Source organism: Ictidomys tridecemlineatus, chromosome 12 (genome assembly GCF_052094955.1).
Source record: "Ictidomys tridecemlineatus isolate mIctTri1 chromosome 12, mIctTri1.hap1, whole genome shotgun sequence".
Classification (NCBI taxonomy): Eukaryota; Metazoa; Chordata; class Mammalia; order Rodentia; family Sciuridae; genus Ictidomys; species Ictidomys tridecemlineatus.
The window spans coordinates 1,134,470-1,149,901 of NC_135488.1; the positions used below are offsets into that span (position 1 = coordinate 1,134,470).

Genomic DNA, 15,432 nt, shown 5'->3' on the forward strand with positions numbered 1-15,432 from the left:
GCATCTCTGTGTGTCTCTGTTTGCCTCTGTGTGTCTGCATCTATGTGCCTCTTAGTTTTTGTCTCTACGTTGCCATGTGTCTCTGTGTTTGCCTGTGTAAGTGTTTGTGTCTATGTGTTGCTGTTTTTGTGTTTGCATCTGTCTTTGTGTGTGTCTGTGACTATGTATGTTTGTGTGCAGGTGTCCCTGTGTCTATATGTGCACCTGTGTCTGTGCATTGCTCTGTGTCTCCGTGTGTGCTGTGTGTGAGCATGTGCCCGGGCTCACATGGTCATTTTCTTAAGAGAACACCAGTCCCATTGGGTTAAGAGCCCACCTGTATGACCTCATTTTCACTTAACTACACCTGCAATGATCCTATTTCCTAATGAATCCACATTCTGATGTCCCAGGAGTTAAGGCTGCAACATGGTTCTTTAAGGAGTCCATAAGGAAGGGTGAAGGTATCAGCATGGCTCTATGTTTGCCTAGAAGGTGGCTGCTCAGGCTCTGGCTAAGCGCAGCCTACAGTTCAGCCTCAGCGTTGCTCTGCGCTCTATGCGGAGGGTGCGACAGGCCCACTCGTGAAGAAGGCGGGAGAGGTCTCCACACGTCCTCTGTGGTGGACATGGCCCAGCACAGCTTCATGGCCTCTGACTTTGTGAGGCGCCCCCCTGAAACACAAGGGGCTAGTTGTAGGACCCTGGCAAGGTCAGCTACTGTGACCAGGGGTGGGCTGTAGCTCAGTGGCATGTACAGGCCTTGGGTTTGATCCCTAGTACTCGGGGGAGAGGGGGTGGGGAAAAGATTTCTTTTTAAAAAATTTTTTTATAATTGATTTTTCCCCCAATACCTGGGGATCTAACCCAGGGGCGCTTCACCACTGGGATACCCTCTTTTAAATTTTTTTTGATTTTGAGACAAGGTCTCCCTAAGTTGCTGAGGTTGACCTCAAACTTGTGATTCTCCTGTCTCAGTCTCCCAAGTTGCTGGAATTACAGGCATGCATCCGATGGAAAACCGAATTCTTGAATAAATTGTGTTTTAAAAAGTAAAGTTCCAAGGGAGGGAGGAGAAACAAACGGACTCTTTGTGGAGTTGACGTTGGAGGTATGAAAGGGGCCTTACTGAGTAGTTATTCCAGTCGTCCAGTGACCCCTCTGCTCTCTGTTGGGAATACGAGGGAGGCCTGTGGATTTGAAGCCACCTCCTCTTTTTACACACCAAAGTTTCACATCTGTTTGTGTCTTTCCTTTCAGTTACACTGTGTTCTCCATTCCTTCAGGATATTCCAGAAGAGGCTGGATCTTGTTCATCCACACCCTGCATGCTTATTACTGTTTATTTCTCCATCTTTAAAAACAACATTCTAACTTTTTATTATAGAAATAAGATATTTAGCCATAAGTACATAAACTCATGCCTTGGTGCCAGGTTTAGCTTTGTGCTTCCTTCCTACCCAGGGCTGACTGGCAGGCTTGAGTGATGCTGAGGCCATTTGAGCATAACTGTTTCTCCAGGTGTTTTTGGTGGTGATGGCCTGGCAGCATCAGAGAGAGTGCAGGGCATCACTTGGTCAGAGACCAGGAACAGGAGTGTGTGGCTCTTGTTGTTGCTTCTGTTACTTAAAAGAAACCCCTTTTACTAATTGCTTAGCTCTAGAATAAAAACCAACCCAAATCTCCAAACTACGGATTTTTCTCAGGTACATTTTGTACTTAGATCTGATTAGCTCCAACAGTACTTCAGATGATTCTTCACTATGGATTCTCCTACCATCTGAAAACAGCGATCCTCTTCAGAGGATCAGCATTACTGGGACTTGAACACAGAGGTACTCTACCACCAGGCTATCCTGGATCCTCAGCCCATTTTATTTTATTTTGAGCCCTGTCTGACTAAGTTGCACCTTGCCACCTTCCTGCCTCCGCCTCCGTAGTCACTGGGATTGCAGGGGAGCACACCACGGGCTCAGGCAGTTCTTTCCTGCCTCCAGGTCTTGGCCTCTGCTGTGATTCTCCGAATGTCCGTGGCCCTCATCTGGAACGCCTACTCTTCATCAGAACCCAATTGCTCCGTGAAATCTCTTTCCACTTCCCTGGAGGAGTTAATCTCCTTCTCCCTGCACTTCCAAGAACCTTGCAAAACTTTATTACAACCGCACCATGCTGCATTATAATTATCTGCGTATAAAATTGCTTTCCTCAAGGACGCTAAAAAAGAAAAAAAACAAAAACAAAAACCAAAAAAACCCTGTATTCCTTGGCAGCCAGGAGGAGGAAAACAGGTGGGGTTCCGATTCTCTTAGCGCCTCTTCTGCAGATTGGAACCCTTATAGAAATCGGGAGGGGGGGCGCCCTAAGAAGTGAGTTGTCCACTCCTTTTAGCATTGTCCGGTGATAAGGGAGCCCACCAGCGGCGACTACAGCCTCTGCCGCTGTGCAGCCTCGCCAGGTGCGGGGACGCGGGTCCTTCCCCAGCTCCGGCGCGGGTTGCGCACGCTCTGCGCGGCCTGGGACGGTCCTCGCTGAAGCCGCCGGGACTCCTGCCCACCTGGGGTCCAGGGCCGGCCAGGTGGGCTCCGGGCCGCAGAGCCGGGTCCCACTCTCGCTGGGCACCGCGGCTTTGTTTAGCATTCGCCTCTGGACAAGGGCCGCCGAGAGCTGGCGGGAGGTGCTGGCCCGCCCGGGCTCCTCGGAACCCCCGGGGCATCTTCGCCCTCGGCCCAGTGGGAGGGAGCCTGCAGCCCGCGCTGCGCCTGAGGTGGGGGGGCGCCCGGACCGGCTACTGAGGACAGCTGGCGCCAGCCCGCGGGGAGTCCCGCGCCCCACCTGCTCCCCTCCCCCACCTGCTCACCGCCCCGCCGGGCCTCGGAAACACGGCCTCTGAAAGGGGTCTGGGAGTTCCCGGACAGCCCGGTCGGTCCTGCAGCTGGCCCTGATCTTTCTTTTTCTTCCTAGTTCTTCACCTGACACGAATAAGCTCCAGCCCCAGCGACCTCTGCAGACCTCCACTGCTGGGGGCTGAGCACCCATTGTTACCTGTCCCTGCCGATTACTTCTTGTGGCCCCGTGTGGCCTCAGGTTTGTGCTGCTCAGAAGCCAGTGTTTCAGAGATGTCGCTGAAGAGGCCTCTAATGTGATCTAAAGGAAGTTGCAGGTCTTTGACTGGACCTGGCTCCCTCCTCAGGGAAGTGTCCCATCCCCATCTAGGATAACTTGATCAGCTGCCACTCAAGAGGGGTAAGGGAGGAACAGCCCTGGCTGGTCAGCCAGAAGGCAGCCACAGTCAGCCAGAAGGCAGCCACAGTGGGAGAGAGACCTGCAAAGGTGGCTTCAGTTCTGCCTTCAGATGGACAGAGCCTTCCGAGAGGAGCAAGGATGAATTGGACTTTCTTCTGAATCAGGACAGGCAGAGGACAGAGATAGAGCCCAAGAGTCCCAGGCTAAGCCTGTCCCAGTTCAGAGGAGTCCAGAACAGCCCAGAATCTGGGCGGTCAGGCAGCCCCTTCATGGAGGAGAGGGTGTGTCTCCCCTCACTGGTCTCTGTGGCCAGAACAGGGACAGCCAAGGCTGCATTTCTGGGAAGACAGGAGCTGAATGAGACTAAGTGAGAAGAGAGGAAAAGGGGGGAAGAGGGGACAAGATGTAGTGGGACCCACATCAGAGCTCTCAAAAGTGTTGCTTTGAGTTTGGGGATAGCCTGCTGGACAGTAGTGAATAGTTAGAACCCACATCCTGGCTTGCCTTGTGGATACTCCCCATGTCTGTGGGACCTGTGCATCACGACCCCAACTTACAGGCAGGAAAAGCAAGCCTCAGAGTGGGTAGGTCACAGGCATTAGGGACTGAATTTTGTACCACCACCCAAAAAAATCGTGTTGAAGCCCTAACCAGCATGACTCCTTGGAGGCACTTACAGAGGTAATCAAAGTTAAATGAGGTCATTCGGGTGGGCCCTTATAGGACTGGTGTTCTTATCAGAGGGAGGAGAGAAACCTTAGTATCCTGTCTCCATCATGAAGGACCCAGTGAACAGGTGGCATTGACCTGCCAGGAAGAGAGCCCTCACCGAGAGGGAAACACCTTGGTCTTAGACTCTGTCCTCCAGAACTGGGAGATGATGAAGTCCTGCTGTATGAGCCCCCCCCCCCCGGGCTGTTTTGTTATGGCAGCAGGAGCAAACTAATACACAACTTGGTCATGTCCTTGTCATGTTGCAGATCCCAGTTCTCTGACTTCAAAATCTGCAGCACACTCACACCCTGCCAAAACATCAGTGAGTCCCTGTTCACAAGGGGCAGTGCCCTGTGGCTCTGCCAGGGTCAGCCAGAAGCTACCCTTGGGTGCCTGTAGGTCAGGGTTTGCCTGCGGTACTCCAGGGCAGGGCCAGGACCCAGCCCTAGAAGGCAGGTCTCAGGAGCCCTGGAGTCTGACCTGGGTTTAGACAGGCCGAGGGCAGGCCTGGGTCACTGTTGGTGACTCTTGCACTAGGTTAGACTTGGGGAACATCACCAAGGTGTTCTGTTTGTCTTCCTCCTTTTCACAAGTATTTACTGAATGTCAGTGACACATCAGACACCATTCCAGAAACGAGGGGCCAGCAAGCCACCATACTAGGGCCTGATCCCACGGAGCTTACATCCCAGGGAGAACAGCAAGTGAGCGGGGACATGACTGCACGTGGAGGGGTATCCACAAAAGAACTCAGCAGCCAGCTGGGCAGGAAGGGCTGGGAGGGGTCTGCCTCGCTGAATGCGGAGTGATATCACATAGAGGAGGAACGGGTGCTCGGTGGGCACCAGGCTAGTGAGAGGCTGGGTGGCCAAGTGGGCCTGAGGGAGGTGGCCAGGCCAGTCACGGCTCCCACAGGGTGAGTAGAAGAGTGGGAAACTGGTGTGTGGGCAGACAGGACAGGCCTGTGGGCTGTGGCAGGAGGAATCCAATCTACATGTGTGTGTATATATATAATTTTATATATTTATTTATTTTAGTTGTAGATGAACACAATACCTACCTACCTCTCTTCCTCCCTCCCTCCCTCCCTTCCTTCCTGTGGTACTGAAGATGGAACCCAGTGGCTCACACACGCCAGGCAAGTGCTCCACCACTGAGCCCCAGCCCCAGCCCCAGCCCCAGGAATTCAATTTAATAAATGAAAGACAGGATTCTCGTAGCTGGTGAAGGGCAAAGGAATAGTAGCTGAAGGTCCTGGGAAGGCAGAGGAGCTCAAGGGAGCCGAGGGCAGGAGCCTATGGAAAGCATGGCTGATGTCCCACATGTCCAGACAGGGACCTGGGGACCAATCTTCTGCTGACCAAGAACCCGCTCTCTCTCTGAAGTGTCCACTTGCTTCCTTCTAAGACTGCTGCCCAAGGCACAGGGACTTCGGAGCCTGGAGTGCCCAGTGCTGAAAGGCAGCCGATGGTCCAGGTGTGCCCAGGAAGAAAGGGAGGGGTCACATGCTCTCTGGTCTCCTGGGGCTGGAACCTGGCACTAGCACTGGGGCTGCAGCAGCCCACAGGGATGGCCCTCTACTGGAAAGTGGGAAGTCTGACCCCAGTCTGGTTGGGTAGGGTCAAGGTGTTAGCCAGTCGGCCCTCCTGGCGGGCTCCATGGGAGGGTCCATTTCCTTCTTTTTCAGCTCCTGGTGGGCAGCTGCATGCTATCCTAGGCTGGTGGCTCCTTCGGCATCTTCAGAGCTGGCAGTGGAAGATGGGGCCCTCTCAGGCTGCCAGCTCTCTGGTTCTCCTGTGAGTCCATCTCCCTGTGGCTGCATATAGCTTCCAGAGCTTAGGGGGCTGATGTTGTTTGCTTATTTTATTTGTTTAACTTTTGCTGTATTATTATTATTATTAGTGCTGGGGATTGGACTCAGGGCCTCATGCATGCTGAGCAGGGCTCTGCCACTGAGCTGCACCCCAGCCCAGCTTCTAGAGCTTAGGACCTGGACATCTTCGGCATGGTTTGCTGCCTTCTGCAGTGTGAGTTGGGGGCTAAAGGCATAAGGGTGAACAGGTCTAGGTTCCTAGGCTGGCACGTCCAGAGATTCTGTTTGATGAGCCCTTGTGCTGGAATCTTTTGTCTGAAGTTTTGTGTTTGGTCACAGCTACAAATAAGACAAATCACTGTCTCTTGGGAGCCCATCATGTACCAGGTATTTTGCTACAACTATGGCCACGTACCACTTACAGTAATCACAGCTTTGTGCTGGGTCCTTGCTGCACACCGGGCTTGTGGGGGAGCATGGCATGGGCAGCCCAGTGGCTGACTCAGATTTCTGCTCCCCTGTCTCCACCGGCTGGGTAGAGGTCTGCCTTTGGTCACTCACCTTCTCCCCTCTCCTGCCGTTCAGTGGGAATCTGGCCCTTGGAACCACATTCTTCAGCTTTTGTGGTTCAGAATGGGAAGAACAGGTAAGGAGAGAGGCCTTGGAGCTTCCCTCCCAAGTCAGTCACAAATGTCTTCCATGGCTGTCTGGCTTCCTGGGATTGAACCCAGGGGCGAATAATCACTAAGGCACGTCCCCAGCCCTTTTTACTTTTTATTTGGTGACAGGGTTTCGCTAATCGCTTAGGACCCTACTAAGTTGCTGAGGCTGGCCTCAAACTTGTGATCCTCCTGCCTCAGTCTCCAGAGTCACTGGGATTATAGCGCCCAGCTCACTTTCCTTTTATACTCCACTCCACTAGCTGGACCAGAGACCTGCAAACCACGCCTTTGCCAGCTGTCTCTCCTTGGACTGTGCTTGTGGGAGTGGCCTAGGGAGGCTGGGAGGCTGAAGACAGGGAAGAATCTGCTCCCCTCAGCAGTTTGGTCTCACCCTGGCCACCCAGTGGTTTGCTTGCAGTGGTAATGAATGGCTGATTCTCATCTGCCCCTTCCCAGACCCAGCCTGTGCCCTCGGAGAGGTCAAGCAACAGCCCATGGCGCCCCTCCTCAGAAATCTGAGTCCCAGCCCCGGCTCCTCCTCGGGGATCTTGAGGTGGCAGCTCCAGGTTAGCAGGGGACCTTGCTCAGGTAGCTGGGGCCTGGGTCTCTCCGCCCCTCACCTGCGTGCTGTGGCTTCCTGGGTAGCTTTCCTGATACCACAGGTGTCCTGTGTTCCTTTCCAGTCCTCTGGTACCTGGTTAACAGTTCTTTATAGTCAATGCTTCCTGCTGAAATAACCGGTGTGGTTTCCTTCCCCCACTGGATTTAACAAGAGCCTTGGGTGTGAGACGCGGGAGTCTCAGGACCTCTCGATGTGCCGCAGAGGAGAGAATGCTCAGTGTTTTCCTCTCGAGGCACCTGCAGCACTCTGCCACCCCTACACCCTCCCAGAAGGCCCAAGGGATGCTAAGTACATCCTTGAGGGGGCACCATGTTCTGTATAACTGTGGGAATGACTGGGAGGTTGGCCACCATGGAGCCTGCAGAGGTCTGGGCAGCAGAGGCCAAGGGGCAGCTTGGGCTCTCAGAGTCCACCTTGGCGTGGATGTGTGCACTTTCTGCAGTTCAGCTCAGTTTTCCTCGGTCCTGTTCACAGGCATCCCCTGTTTTGGACCTTCTGTCCCATAGTCAACGAGTCACACGAGGTCCTAGCACTTTGTCACAGTGGGCTCTGTGCACAGCTGACTCTGCCCAGTTGTGCAGAGTTCTGAGGCCACTTCAGCAGGTGAGGCCGAGCTGCGACTTCAGCAGGTCAGGTGAATACTTGCATCTCCACCTCGCTGGGCCTTCTGCCTGCGATGGCTTTATTGGGACACAATCCACCGTAAACCAAGGAGCGCCTGTAGCGGAAGCATGGGTGGGTGGTGATGAGATGCCGCTGTCCTTTGGTGGTGACTAATTCATTTAGTATCCCCAGGAATGGAACAGGGGGACAGCTTACTTTACGTCACAGGAAAACCGAGGTTTGGATAACAAAGGGAAGGAAGGGCCTGGGACAATCACAACAGCAACATCTGAACCCAGTGGGCAGCTTTCCCAGCACTTGCCAAACGGGCTTCCCAAGGACCAACTGCATCTGCCCCTCGGAAAGTGCGACTCCCAGGTTTGGGGCCTCCTCCGAGTGGACACCAGCAGGGCGGAGCCCCTCCCTAGGGCATTGAGTCTCAGCTCTTTGCTGTCCTTCCTATGAGTTTCTGACCCTGATTTTTCCAACCCTTTCCATGTGTCCTTGTCCCTGGGTATGTTATAAGCTTTTATTTGTTTATTTATTTTTATTTTTAAGTTTTTCTTATTTGTTCTAATTAGTTATACATGACAGAGGACACATGATACATAAGTGGAGTCTGACTTCTCGTTCGTCTGGCTGTACATGATGTGGAGTTACATGGGTCAGGTAATCTCCCTGCACATAGTATAATAATGTCCAGTTGTACTGTCATGCCCACTTCCATGCCCCCTGCCCTCTCACCACTCCCACTGTCTAGTCCAAAGTACCTCTGTTCTCCCAGCCCTGTTGTGAGTTGGTGTGGCATATCCAGGAAACATCCAGCCTTTGATTTTCTGGACTGGCTTATGTCACTTAGCATAATAGTCTCCAGTTCCATCCACCTACCGGCAAATGCCATCATTTTACTCTTCTTTAAGGGTAACATTCCATCATGGATAAACACCACATTTTCTTTATCCATTCATCTGTTGAAGGGCACCTAAGTTGGTTCCGTAGTTTGGCTATTGTGAATTGAGCTGCTATAAACATTGACATGGCTGTGTCACTGTTCTACATTGGTTTTAAGTCCTTTGGGTATAACTCTAGGAGTGGGATGACTGAGTTGGTAGAAGCTTTCTTTCTTTTTTTTCTTCTGGTGCCAGGGATTGAACCCAGGGGTGCATAACCACTGAGCCACATTCCCCACCCTTTTCTTTTTGAAACAAGGTCTTGCTTCATGGCTTAGGGCCTCTCTTAAGTTGTTGAGGCTAGTCTCAAACTTGCAACCTTCCTGCCTCAGCCTCCGTAGCTTCTGGAATCACAGGCATGTGCCACCATGCCTGGCGAGATCTGTTGATTGGGAAGCCTTATTCCCAAAAGAAAATGTCCAGCGGTAGAGGAACCGGCCACTTGGCCACTGGACTGCCCAGGCTGGAGACCCAAACAGGCAAGGAAGAGGGTCCTGTTCTGGTGGCCATGGAGTGACTGGTCCCAACACTGAGGAGGATCTGACTCACCATAGCACAGTGTGCGGAAGGACAGTGTTTGGAAGCAAAGGCACCTTTGGGTGCCCACGTCTAGCAGTTAAAGTGAATTGGAAGCCTCAGCAGATGTGGGCAAGCCCTGGGCAGGTTCAGATCTTCTGAGCGTCACTCTACAGGTAAAGGGTCCTGACCGGCTGGAGGAGGACGTTCATGCATTTCAGCCACCACCTCCTGACCAGGACTAGGCGCCCGACCGTCTGTAGACAGCTTCCTCACGTGGATGTGCACATGCTAAGGACGCTCTGGTCTTTACTTACTGTGGTGGATAAGTTTTGTCACAGATTAACTTCATATTTTAGTATCTAGGTAGAACATTCAGATAGGGTTTTGAATGGATCGAGTGGCATAGGCAGGAAGCGCCTGACTGGGGATTGGCACCTCCTTGGTATGCCCCGTGAGAGCCGCACCGTCTGTCTGTAGGTAGTCGTGGTGGGGAGGGCAGCGCAGAGCCACTTGTGGCTGTGCGAATTCACAAGTGTGCCCAAGAGTGTTCAGGGCGGCTGTGCCAGTCGTCAATCACGGAGGCTCTGGGCGCAGCTGGGTGGTGCTGGGGCTATGGCTCTCAGCACCCGCTAACTGCAGGAGGCAGCAGAGGAAGGGTAGAACGTTCAGAACCTGGGAACTCAGAGCAGGGCTGGGACAGTACCTGCCCTGCCAGGGCTGTAGTCTCTGAGGGGGGTCCACAGCAACTGTCACACCAAATGCAAAGCTTCTGCTGAAAGGAACTGCTGCTGCCACAGGAAGATGCCCCTGGGTGTCACTCACAGGCAGGGAAGCACACACCGAGGGGGCGCCCCATTGCACCCCATCCTGAAGGCAGGCTCTGGAGCTTTGCACTGGCGAAGCCCAACCCAGGACAGCGTGAGGAAGGAATGTGACCTGCAGAACCCCCCAAACAGGCAAGGAAGAGTGTCCTGTTCTGGTAGCCATGGGGTGACTGGTCCCAACACAGAGGAGGATCTGACTCACCACTGCACAGCATGCGGAAGGACAGTGTTTGGAAACAAAGGCATGCCAGCAAGACATTGAGATGATATGATTATGTTAAGAACTGCATTCAATTGGATATTAGAACCTGCTGTCTGCCTTGGCCTGATACTTTGGAGCTCTAGCGGGACTCCCTAAGAGTTCCCATTGGTTGGGGAAATGCGGTAGGAGGGATTTCCGGAGAAGGGATTTTCCTGTTGGTGTAGTGTGGCCCGGGAGAATGCCGCATGTGTGGTTCGGCATATTTCCCGGTAGCGGGCGTGGCATTGGCAGGAGTTTCAGAAATAAAAGTTTGTTCCTGCTTGAGTGGCTCGTGATTTTGTGCCCAGCCAGACTGCGGCAAGCAGGTCCTTGTCCTTGTCTCCAGCCCAGTGGACTATGCAGTGTGCAGGTGAAGCTCTTCATGAGCACCCTACCTCTTTAAATCCTGTAGGTGGGGTCTGCCTCTCCACTGGACCTTGGCTGACACAGGCCCTTGGGTCTATCTGTCACTTGGAGGGAGAGAGCTGGATCCTAAGTCGGCACCTCTGGCCACCCACACCCTAGACACAGCATTAAACCTCGTCTACACGCTGGCAAGCTCACACTGCTTGCCCAGGCCTATCAGGAGAATGCCACACACTTTCCTGTCCACTTGAGGACTCCGCTTGGCAATTTAATGCCTGAGACATGACACGGCTGAGCCAGGATGTGACTCTCTAGGTCATCTACTCTCCCACCAACTCCTCCCTAAACTTCTCCATTACAGCCATCTAGTTAGTTCCTCAAGTTCAAATACAGGGGAAATCAATGCTGATGTCTCCCTCCCTCCTGCTCCCCATATCTAATCCATCAGCAAGTCTAATAAACGTGTCCCTTGGTCTCCACGATGATTCCTCGCTGACCTTCACTACCACTCTGCCCAGTCTGGACCTCTACAGTGGACTCTCCATAGGCCTCTCTGCCCACTCTTGCCATCCCCTATACACCTCCTCTGGACAACAGCCAGATGGTCTTCTAGGAACATAAGTCAGAGCTCAGATCCCTCTAGTGTGCGTCCAACACACAGGTCACAGTAATGTGCTTAATGCTGGACGCAAGGCCTAGCTGAACGTGGCCCTGTAGGTCTCTCTGAACCATCCCACCCCTCTCTGGCTTTCTTCCTGAGGCTGAGGCCTCTGTGAGTGACCTGGAGCCCAAGCAGGGGAGAGGTGTGGACAGACTCTAGGCTCAGCACCTCACACCAGGTGCCCACTGGTCTCATCCACAGGGTGCCACAGCAGCTGCCTTCACTCCTCACGCTGGCGGCAGCCTGGTGTCCAGCAGGACCTTGAGATCAGCTCCTCCAGCCCAGTTCCAGCCCTTCCTACTCCTTACAGACTCCCTGTGCTGGACTTGTTCCTGGACTTGTCCCAGGGCATCAGTCACCACACAAAGGAAAGAGAATCTGCTTGCTGATGTCCCACGTTGTGCATCCAGCTATTCATCTTTTAAAGTTATGAAGGAAACCCTCTGAGTTAGAGTACAGATTGTCTCTGGCTTCAGCTGCAGCAACTTGAGATCTTACCCAAGTTTCCCGCGGAGGATCAGGGCCCAGGAGAGAGTGAGCCTGTGGGTTTCTTTTTTTTCTGTCAAGATTCATCTTCCTTGGTAATTGTGGTTGTTCGGGTAAACTGATAATGAGATAATCACTAGGCACATCCGTTTCCCTTTGTATTGGAGACATAAGCAGGCCGTCTATGTCAGTTACTCTGCCAATCAGTCAGAAACCATAAGGGCAGGAAGGGAGGGAGGGAGGGAGGGAGAAAGGAAGGAAGGGCCAAAGGAAAGAAGGAGGAAAAGGAGGGAAAAATCTCCAAGCTCTGGTTCAAAATCATAACATCAGAGTTTTCTGGGCTGGCAAGACTTTTATGTGAAATTAAGTTTTAAAACTTCGTGAGTGATTCTGACGCACCTCCTGGGTAAGAATGGATGCTTTAGGAAGTTTCCTGGTAATTTTAATTCCCTGTCCTCAAAGGGGTGGGAACATAGACTTACCAACTCCTCTTGCAGATTAGAAAGAGAAAGAGCCAAGAAAGGTGAGCAACCCTCTTCTCCAGCTTCCTGCTGGCAGGTCCTAGGCTGTGCGGAAAGTTCCGGATGGGCTTTCAAGAGGAAGCGAACGTGGCTGGTGGGAAGCAGGCAGCAGGCAGGTGGGTGTCTGCCAGGGTAGGCCGCCGGCCTGCTGTGATGGAGCTCCAGCTCAGGCACGTTCTACCTGGCAGGCTGGCTGCAAGGATGGGAGGGACAGCTGCTGGGGTAAAAATAGAAAGCATTGTTGGTTTTTTTGAGGATGCTCACTTGAAAGAAGAGCATAAATCATTCTTTCGCCCAGAGCCCTTATTTGTTCTTTATACCTCTGACGGTGGTGTGCAGCAGGTGGGGGCTGAGGAGGGGGTGGCAGGGACACACCTCATCCGCGGAAATCCCCCTTGGTCCTGCATCCATTGGGGTGGGGAGGTGTGCCCATAGTGTGTGCCAGGAGGTCGAGGGAGAAATGGACACGGAAAGGAGGGACACACCTGGTGGGGACAGGGAGCCCGGGAAGGAGGGGAGAAAGGAGGGTGACCTCTGAGGCACTGAGAGGCTCCCACTCACTGAGGTGTGGGCAGCTGTCAGCTCCCACTCTGCTCCCACACGGCCTCGGCCCTTCTTGGTGCTTATGGTGAGGTTCCTCCCAGGGTTTCCTTCAGGAATTTGGGGGAGCTCTCACTCTGATCTCAGACCTCCAGCCTCCAGAACTCTAAGAAAAATATCTTTTTTGTTGTTGTTTATTAAACACAAAACTTGAGGAGGGGATTGGAGGTAGGGGCTGGGGACTCTGGCAGTCTGAGGCTGCCCGAGCCCCTGATCCTGGGCGTCCCCCCCCCCCCCAGGCTAGAACCAGCTCGCTCACCGTTAGCTCCCAGCCCGGCCCCTGCCGCCACCTCTGCTGACATTTCCTTTTGCTGCTTCTCCTCTGAGTCAGCACAAAGCTCTGTTCCGCTGATACCGCTCCTCTGCTTACAGCCAACGTTTCTTTAGCCTTAATCCCTTAAAACCCCCTTAAACAACTCAAAAGCAATAAAGAGATAGTTCTTGGTTACATTTCTCCCCTTGGCTTTGTTCTTCTTAACCCTCTTCTCAGATTGCAGGCTAGAAGGCCTTTGTCTCTGTTGACTCACCTCCTCCATTCTAATGAGATCACCCACAGCACAAACTGGCCGCTCTCCCGACTGGGTGTTGGGTAACAGAGCTGTTAGGGAAGGGACGGAACTTCCAGGAGGACAGGGGAGGGGCCACTTTGACACAGCAGTTACTCCCAGGGGCCCAAGGTTTGTAAGCCCCAGGGCAGCTAATCCCCCAGTGACCGGATCTCTTGATCTCTTCCGTTCTCCCAAATATCTGCACCTGTAGTGGGGACAGCAATCCTTGGCCCATCCCACTCCCCAGGGTTCCCATTGCATCCTCAGGAGGAAATACACATGTTACTCATTAAACTATTAACTTTAATTCTGCTTCTTAGCACAAAAATGTTTGATAGAAATTGGCTAGGACAGATTTTTTCCCCCAGGGGGACCATGGTACTGGAGATTAACCCAGGGCCTGAGTGCCAGTCAGGCCTCTGCCACTGAGCCACACCTCCAGCCTTTGTAGTCCATTTGACACAGGGTCTTAATAAATAGCCCAGGCTCACCTCAAATTTGCCTTCCTCCTGCCTTAGCCTCCAAAGCTGCTGGGCCCCACAGTGCTCTGTTTGGGGTAGGCACATTTTGGTTAAATTTGGCCACCAGCAGAGGAGGACAAGGCTTAGTTGAGTGAAGGAATAGAATACAATGTGCTGCTCATGGGAGCCCGGGATTTGGATTTGGAGAAAGCCCTCTGCCTCTTGGAACCAAGGGACCTTATGTGTAGACTGAGGGAAGCCGACCATGAGGCCGGTCATGGTGACAGGTACAGACAACAAATCACGAATGGGGTCCGCACAGCGACTGGAGGCCATGGAGGCCAACCAGGACGACAGTGTCACCAGCCATGCTATGTGTGCACAATAAGCTCCAGAGACCCGGCTTAGGAGGGAAGCCCAGGCAGTGAGGGCAGGTCGGCAATATCCCCCAGTAAAGCAACTGAAGGTGAGGGGCTTCACGTCAGCAATCAGATGCCCAGTTACACACGCACACCAGCACACACGGGTCTACTTACACAGAGAAGGGGGTCAAGGGTTCAGGGGTTGTTGAAGATGGGACATGGAAACATGGGCTTGCAACCAAATCTTCACTGTGAGAAGGGACTCCGCGTGGGGAAGAGAGGGGAGAAGCAAGCGGCTCTCTGTAGTGCCTGGTCTCTGGTGGTCCATCCTGGAGGTGATGCCTGTGTCTGGGACTGGCCACCTCAGCAGCCCCATTCGGAGCCCAGACCCCAGCCCCTCTGAATGCCAAGTGCACTTTCCTTTGTTGATAAGGAGTTTGGCAAATCTGGGGAGGAAAGGAAATAAGGTTTCGATTTTTCTGTAGAGCTGGTGTCAAACCCAGACCCTACGCACATGTGCGCCTAGCACTACTACTAAGCTGCAGCCCAGCCCACAAAGTGGGGATTCAGGTAACTTATGAGGCCCCCAGAATTTGTTTCTGAATACATTTAAAAGAATCTAGCTTTATGCCTTTGATTTTCCTTTATAATTGATTTTAAAATGTAAAATACATAAAAGAATCAGATTCACATTTTCAACATGTTTGAAGGGTTAGTGAAGAACCTGCTTATAAATCTTAGTAGATTTTCTTAGATTTGCAACAGTTATTTAAAATCTTAGTGGTAACTCTTAGAATCAGCCTCTTTAAAATTCATTTTAGGCTAGGCACAGTGGGACTCCTGTAATCCCAGCAGCTCAGGGGACAGAGGCAGGAGGATTATGTGTTCTAAGCCAGCCTCAGCAACTTGGGGAGGACCTGAGAAACTTAGCAAGACTCTGTCTCTAAATAAAAAATTAAAAGGGATGGAGATGTGGCTCAGTGGTTAAGTGTCTCTGGGTTTAATCCCCAGTACCAAAAAACAAAACAAAAATAAATAAATAAATAAAGTATCATTTTGGGATTTATATTGATATTGCCTTGATTCTATAGATAAGTTTGGGGAACAGATCCATTGTAACAATGTTGAGCTTCTATTCCATGAATATAGTATATCTTCCCATTTACTAAGCTCTTCTTTCATTTTCTTTTGCAATGTTTTTCAGTTTTCAGTATATAGATCTTACTTTTTTTTTAAATTACAGATATCATGAAGAATT

General features: G+C 52.2%; 1 long non-coding RNA gene across 4 annotated transcripts; it reads right to left on the minus strand.

Annotated features, from left to right (window-relative positions):
- Positions 1 to 5,329: 5,329 nt before the first annotated feature.
- LOC120884803 (uncharacterized) lies at positions 5,330 to 13,650 on the minus strand. Of its 4 annotated transcripts, none has more exons than XR_013428382.1 (4): positions 13,063 to 13,649; positions 12,524 to 12,909; positions 12,165 to 12,420; positions 5,330 to 7,750 (listed from the first exon to the last, which is right to left on the minus strand). It is a non-coding gene; the product is annotated as an uncharacterized LOC120884803 (long non-coding RNA). The 4 variants fall into 4 exon arrangements; XR_013428381.1 differs by having other exon boundaries at positions 5,330 to 11,836; XR_013428380.1 differs by having other exon boundaries at positions 6,510 to 12,417; positions 13,063 to 13,650.
- Positions 13,651 to 15,432: the final 1,782 nt, after the last annotated feature.